The sequence below is a fragment of the Lipotes vexillifer genome, unplaced genomic scaffold (assembly GCF_000442215.2).
Source record: "Lipotes vexillifer unplaced genomic scaffold, Lipotes_vexillifer_v1.1 scaffold1299, whole genome shotgun sequence".
Classification (NCBI taxonomy): Eukaryota; Metazoa; Chordata; class Mammalia; order Artiodactyla; family Lipotidae; genus Lipotes; species Lipotes vexillifer.
The window spans coordinates 871,809-879,522 of record NW_006783635.1 but is presented as its reverse complement, the minus strand read 5'-3'; positions in this window follow the sequence as shown (position 1 = coordinate 879,522).

Sequence of the window (7,714 nt, the reverse complement as noted above, 5' to 3'; positions counted from 1 at the left end):
AATCAACTTGATGTACCCTGCATCTGTGGAATACATGAATAGACAGCGAATCATCCCAAATTGAGGAGGTGGACTTCAAGAGCAAGATCTATGATTTTTTCCCCTTTTCCTCTTTTTGTGAATGTGTATGTGTATGCTTCTGTGTGAGATCTTGTCTGTATAGCTTTGCTTCCACCATTTGTCCTAGCGTTCTATCTGTACAGTTTTTTTTTTAAATTTTTTTCTTAATAATTAATTTTAATTTAAATAACTCTATTATACTTTACCTTCTTTCTTTCTTTCTTTCCTTCCTTCCCTCCTTTAGACAATGAATCATCCCAAATTGAGGAGGTGGACTTTGAGAGCAAGTTTTATGATTTTTTCCCCTTTACCTCTTTTTGTGAGGGTGTATGTGTAGGCTTCTGTGTAAGATTTTGTCTGTATAGCTTTGCTTCCACAATTTGTACTAAGGTTCTATCCGTCCCTTTTTTTCTCTAAATAATTATTTTTTAATTCAATAACTTTATTTTATTTTACTGTATCTTCTTTCTTTCTTTCTTCCTTCCTTCCCTCCTTCCTTCCTTCCTTCCTTCCTTCCTTCCCTCCTTTCTTTCTTTCTTTCTTTCTTTCTTCTTACTTCTACTAATTCTCTCTACTTTCTCTCCCTTTTAATCTGAGCCGTGTGGATGAAAGGCTCTTGCTGCTCCAGCCAGGAGTCAGGACTCTGCCTCTGAGGTGGGAGAGCCAACTTCAGGACACTGGTCAACAAGAGACCTCCCAGCTCCACATAATATCAAACAGCGAAAATCTCCCAGAGACCTTCATCTAAACACCAGCACCCAGCTTCACTCAACGACCAGCAAGCTACAGTGCTGGACACCCTATGCCAAACAACTAGCAAAACAGGAACACAACCCCACCCGCTAGCAGAGAGGCTGCCTAAAATCATAATAAGTCCACAGACACCCCAAAACACACCACCAGACGTGGGCCTGCCCACCAGAGAGACAAAATCTAGCCTCATCCACCACAACACAGGCACTAGTCTCCTCCACCAGGAAGCCTACACAACCCACTGAACCAACCTTAGCCACTGGAGACAGACATCAAAAACAATGGGAACTACGAACCTGCAGCCAGCGAAAAGGTGAACACAAACACAGTAAGATAAGCAAAATGAGAAGACAGAAAAACACACAGCAGATGAAGGAGCAAGATAAAAAGGCACCAGACCTAACAAATGAAGAGGAAATAGGCAGTCTACCTGAAAAAGTATTCAGAATAATGATAGTAAAGATGATCCAAAATCTTGGAAATAGAATGGACAAAATGCAAGAAACAGTTAACAAGGACCTAGAAGAAATAAAGATGAAACAGACAATGATGAACAACACAATAAATGAAATGAAAAATACTCTAGATGGGATCAATAGCAGAATAAATGAGGCAGAAGAACGGATAAGTGACCTGGAAGATAAAATAGTGGAAATAACTACTGCAGAGCAGAATAAAGAAAAAAGAATGAAAAGAACTGAGGACAGTCTCAGAGACCTCTGGGACAACATTAAACGCACCAACATTCGAATTATAGGGGTTCCAGAAGAAGAAGAGAAAAAGAAAGGGACTGAGAAAATATTTGAAGAGATTATAGTTGAAAACTTCCCTAATATGGGAAAGGAAATAGTTAATCAAGTCCAGGAAGCACAGAGAGTCCCATACAGGATAAATTCAAGGAGAAATACGCCAAGACACATATTAATCAAACTGTCAAAAACTAAATACAAAGAAAGCATATTAAAAGCAGCAAGGGAAAAACAACAAATAACACACAAGGGAATCCCCATAAGGTTAACAGCTGATCTCTCAGCAGAAACTCTACAAGCCAGAAGGGAGTGGCAGGACATACTGAAAGTGATGAAGGAGAAAAACCTGCAACCAAGATTACTCTACCCAGCAAGGATCTCATTCAGATTTGATGGAGAAATTAAAACCTTTACAGACAAGCAAAAGCTGAGAGAGTTCAGCACCACCAAACCAGCTTTACAACAAATGCTAAAGGAACTTCTCTAGACAAAAACACAAGAGAAGGAAAAGTCCTATAATAACGAACCCAAAACAATTTAGAAAATGGGAATAGGAACATACATATCGATAATTACCTTAAATGTAAATGGACTAAATGCTCCCACCAAAAGACACAGATTGGCTGAATGGATACAAAAACAAGACCCATATATATGCTGTCTACAAGAGACCCACTTCAGACCTAGAGACACATACAGACTGAAAGTAAGGGGATGGAAAAAGATATTCCATGCAAATGGAAACCAAAAGAAAGCTGGAGTAGCAATTCTCATATCAGACAAAATAGACTTTAAAATAAGGACTATCAGAAGAGACAAAGAAGGACACTACATAATGATTAAGGGATCGATCCAAGAAGAAGATATAACAATTGTAAATATTTATGCACCCAACATAGGAGGAAATCAATACATAAGGCAAAAACTAATAGCCATAAAAGGGGAAATCGACAGTAACACATTCACAGTAGAGGACTTCAACACCCCACTTTCACCAATGGACAGATCATCCAAAATGAAAATAAATAAGGAAACACAAGCTTTAAATGATACATTAAACAAGATGGACTTAATTGATATTTATAGGACACTCCATCCAAAAACAACAGAATACACATTTTTCTCAAGTGCTCATGGAACATTCTCCAGGATAGATCATATCTTGGGTCACAAATCAAGCCTTGGTAAATTTAAGAAAATTGAAATTTTATCAAGTATCTTTTCCGACCACAGCACCATGAGACTAGATATCAGTTACAGGAAAAGATCTGTAAAAAATACAAACACATGGAGGCTAAACAATATACTACTCAATAACGAAGTCATCACTGAAGAAATCAAAGAAGAAATAAAAAAATACCTAGAAACAAATGACAAGGGAGACACAACGACCCAAAACATATGGGATGCAGCAAAAGCAGTTCTAAGAGGGAAGTTTATAGCAATACAAGCCCACCTTAAGAAGCAGGAAACATCTTGAATAAACAGCCTAACCTTGCACCTCAAGCAATTAGAGAAAGAAGAACAAAAAAACCCCAAAGTTAGCAGAAGGAAAGAAATCATAAAAATCAGATCAGAAATAAATGAAAAAGAAATGAAGGAAACAATAGCAAAGATCAATAAAACTAAGAGCTGGTTCTTTGAGAAGATAAACAAAATAGATAAACCATTAGCCAGACTCATCAAGAAAAAAAGGGAGAAGACTCAAATCAATAGAATTAGAAATGAAAAAGGAGAAGTAACAACTGACACTGCGGAAATAAAAAAGATCATGAGAGATTAATACAAGCAACTCTATGCCAATAAAATGGACAATCTGGAAGAAATGGACAAATTCTTAGGAATGCACAAACTACCAAGACTGAATCAGGAAGAAATAGAAAATATGAACAGACCAATCACAAGCACTGAAATTGAAACTGTGATTAAAAATCTTCCAACAAACAAAAGCCCAGGACCAGATGGCTACACAGGCGAATTCTATCAAACATTTAGAGAAGAGCTAGCGCTTATCCTTCTCAAACTCTTCCAAAATATAGCAGAGGGAGAAACACTCCCAAATTCCTTCTGTGAGGCAACCATCACCTTGATACCAAAACCAGACAAGGATGTCACAAAGAAAGAAAACTACAGGCCAATATCACTGATTAACATAGATGCAAAAATCCTCAACAAAATACTAGCAAACAGAATCCAACAGCACATTAAACGGATCATACACCATGATCAAGTGGGGTTTATTCCCGGAATGCAAGGATTCTTCAATATACGCAAATCAATCAACGTGAAACACCATATTAACAAGTGGAAGGAGAAAGACCATATGATCATCTCAATAGATGCAGAGAAAGCTTTTGACAAAATTCAACACCCATTTATGATAAAAACCCTGCAGAAAGTAGGTGTAGAGGGAACTTTCCTCAATATAATAAAGGCCGTATATGACAAGCCCACAGCCAACATCATCCTCAATGGCGAAAAACTGAAAGCATTTCCACTAAGGTCAGGAACAAGACAAGGTTGCCCACTCTCACCACTCTTATTCAACATAGTTTTGGAAGTTTTAGCCACAGCAATCAGAGAAGAAAAGGAAATAAAAGGAATCCAAATCGGAAAAGAAGAAGTAAAGCTGTCACTGTTTGCAGATGACATGATACTCTACATAGAGAATCCTAAAGATGCTACCAGAAAACTACTAGAGCTAATCAATGAATTTGGTAAAGTAGCAGGATACAAAATTAATGCACAGAAATCTCTGGCATTCCTATATACTAATGATGAAAAATCTGAAAGTGAAATCAAGAAAACACTCCCATTTACCATTGCAACAAAAAGAATAAAATATCTAGGAATAAACCTACCTAAGGAGACAAAAGACCTGTATGCAGAAAATTATAAGACACTGATGAAAGAAATTAAAGATGATACAAACAGATGGAGAGATATACCATGTTCTTGGATTGGAAGAATCAACATTGTGAAAATGACTCTACTTCCCAAAGCAATCTATAGATTCAATGCAATCCCTATCAAACTACCACTGGCATTTTTCACAGAACTAGAACAAAAAATTTCACAATTTGTATGGAAACACAAAAGACCCCGAATAGCCAAAGCAATCTTGAGAACAAAAAATGGAGCTGGAGGAATCAGGCTGCCTGACTTCAGACTATACTACAAAGCTACAGTAATCAAGACAGTATGGTACTGGCACAAAAACAGAAAGATAGATCAATGGAATAGGATAGAAAGCCCAGAGATAAACCCATGCACATATGGTCACCTTATCTTTGATAAAGGTGGCAGGAATATACAGTGGAGAAAGGACAGCCTCTTCAATAAGTGGTGCTGGGAAAATTGGATAGGTACATGTAAAAGTATGAGATTAGATCACTCCCTAACACCATACACAAAAATAAGCTCAAAATGGATTAAAGACCTAAATGTAAGGCCAGAAACTATCAAACTCTTAGAGGAAAACATAGGCAGAACACTCTATGACATAAATCACAGCAAGATCCTTCTTGACCCATCTCCTAGAGTAATGGAGATAAAAACAAAAATAAACAAATGGGACCTAATGAAACTTCAAAGCTTTTGCACAGCAAAGGAAACCATAAACAAGACCAAAAGACAGCCCTCAGAATGGGAGAAAATATTTGCAAATGAATCAACTGACAAAGGATTAATCTCTAAAATTTACAGGCAGCTCATGCAGCTCAATAACAAAAAAATAAACAACCCAATCCAAAAATGGGCAGAAGACCTAAATAGACATTTCTCCAAAGAAGATATACAGACTGCCAACAAACACATGAAAGAATGCTCAACATCATTAATCATTAGAGAAATGCAAATCAAAACTACAATGAGATATCATCTCACACCAGTCAGAATGGCCATCATCAAAAAATCTAGAAACAATAAATGCTGGAGAGGGTGTGGAGAAAAGGGAACCCTCTTGCACTGCTGGTGGGAATGTAAATTGGTACAGCCACTATGGAGAACAGTATGGAGGTTCCTTAAAAAACTACAAATAGAACTACCATATGACCCAGCAATCCCACTACTGGGCATATACCCTGGGGAGACCATAATTCCAAAAGTGTCATGTACTAAAATGTTCATAGCAGCTCTATTTACAATAGCCCGGAGATGGAAATAACCTAAGTGCCCATCGTTGGCTGAATGGATAAAGAAGATGTGGCACATATATACAATGGAATATTACTCAGCCAGAAAAAGAAACGAAATTGAACTATTTGTAATGAGGTGGATAGACCTAGAGTCTGTCGTACAGAGTGAAGTAAGTCATAAAGAGAAGGACAAATACCGTCTGCTAACACATATATATGGAATTTAAGAAAAAAAAATGTTATGAAGAACCTAGGGGTAAAACAGGAATAAAGACACAGACTACTGGAGAACGGACTTGAGAATATGGGGAGGGTGAAGGGTGAGCTGTGATAGGGCGAGAGAGAGACATGGACATATATATACTAACAAATGTAAGGTAGATAGCCAGTGGGAAGCAGCTGCATGGCACAGGGATACCGGCTCGGTGCTTTGTGAATGCCTGGAGGGGTGGGATAGGGAGGGTGGGAGAGAGTGAGACGAAGAGGGAAGAGATATGGGAACATATGTATATGTATAACTGATTCACTTTGTTATAAAGCAGAAACTAACACACGATTGTAAAGCAATTATACCGCAATAAAGATGTTAAAAAAAAAAAAAAGAAAGAGAATCAGAATCCTACTAGCTAGCCCAGAGAAGAAAATCATCTACAATTTTGGCAAATGCAAATACTTGTTTATAAAGGGATTGTGTATACTTTAGAGGGTAACCAAGATGAGCCACTGAGATTCAGGAAAAAACTATTAGAACTTCTATTTTCATTCATTTGTAAATTTAAAAGAATAAGAAAATCACATTTGATCAGTGTTGACTATATCAATTGACACGTTGAACTTCATTTCATCTCCATGTCATAGAATGGAAGATAAAGAATTCCATTTTGGACATAAGTTTGAAATATCTGAGAGAGATTTGAGTGGAGATGTCAGGTAAGCAGTTAGACCAGCAATCACAAGAGAAGACCTGTTGGAGCCACAAACCAACAAGGTGTCAGAACAGAGAGGGAAGTGAACGGGATCCCTTCAGTAACAAAAGAAGGTGTAAATAGAAGATAATTCTAACATTTAGAGCTTAAGCAGAGGAGGAAAAACAATCAAAGAAAATTGAGGAAGCAAAAGAGTAAAGAGTGTGTAGAGAAGCAAGCTTGTTCCCAGGAGAAAATAATGTTTCAGAAAGTAGTTGACAGAGTGTCAAGAAAGATTGATTAACCATATTATATGTTGCTGGCAGGTTTAGTAAAATGAGGGCAGAACATGACTACAGGATTTGGTTCCAGGGATGATTGGTGACCTCAGCAAGAGGGTGGCCATCTCAAAAGACCCCAATGCAAAGTGGAAGCACACAGGATCCATGCCCAAGGAAGGACATTTTCTTGCCATTGTTAACAGAAGTCAACTTTACTTTGGTGTAAAGAAATACATGCATGTTCTGACTGAAATTGGGGGAATTAAAGAAATGCAAGAGGTGACCAAAAAAACATGTTCTAAATTAGTCACTGATAATCCTGTCATCTAAAGGCGAGCCTGGTAAGAATGTTGTGTCCAACTCCTCTGTTTTCTCAGTTGGTAGGTTTTGTTCCTTTAATTTGCTCCACATAATTGTGATTAGGTTTTATGCACTGCTTTTTTCACTTCACTTTTTAACAAACAAACTTTAAATGGTTTGTCAGCATAGTATAACATAAAGTATGTACATCATATAGATACTCATCCCGTTTAGATTGTTTCCAATTTGAAAGCTGTTACAAATAATGCTAAAATGAGCATCTTTCTGTATAAGACTTCTCCCCAATTATTTTTTAATTAAAAAAAATTTTTTTAAATAAGGAAATTTCTAAGTTAAATGTTAAGATGACAAACTCTAAAGACCTATTTTTTTAACTGTAAAAAATTTTTGAAATATAGTTGATTTACAATGTTACATTAGTTTCAGGTATACAGAAAGTGACTCAGTTATACATATATGTATATATATATATACATATATACATTCTTTTTTTTACATTCTCTTCCATT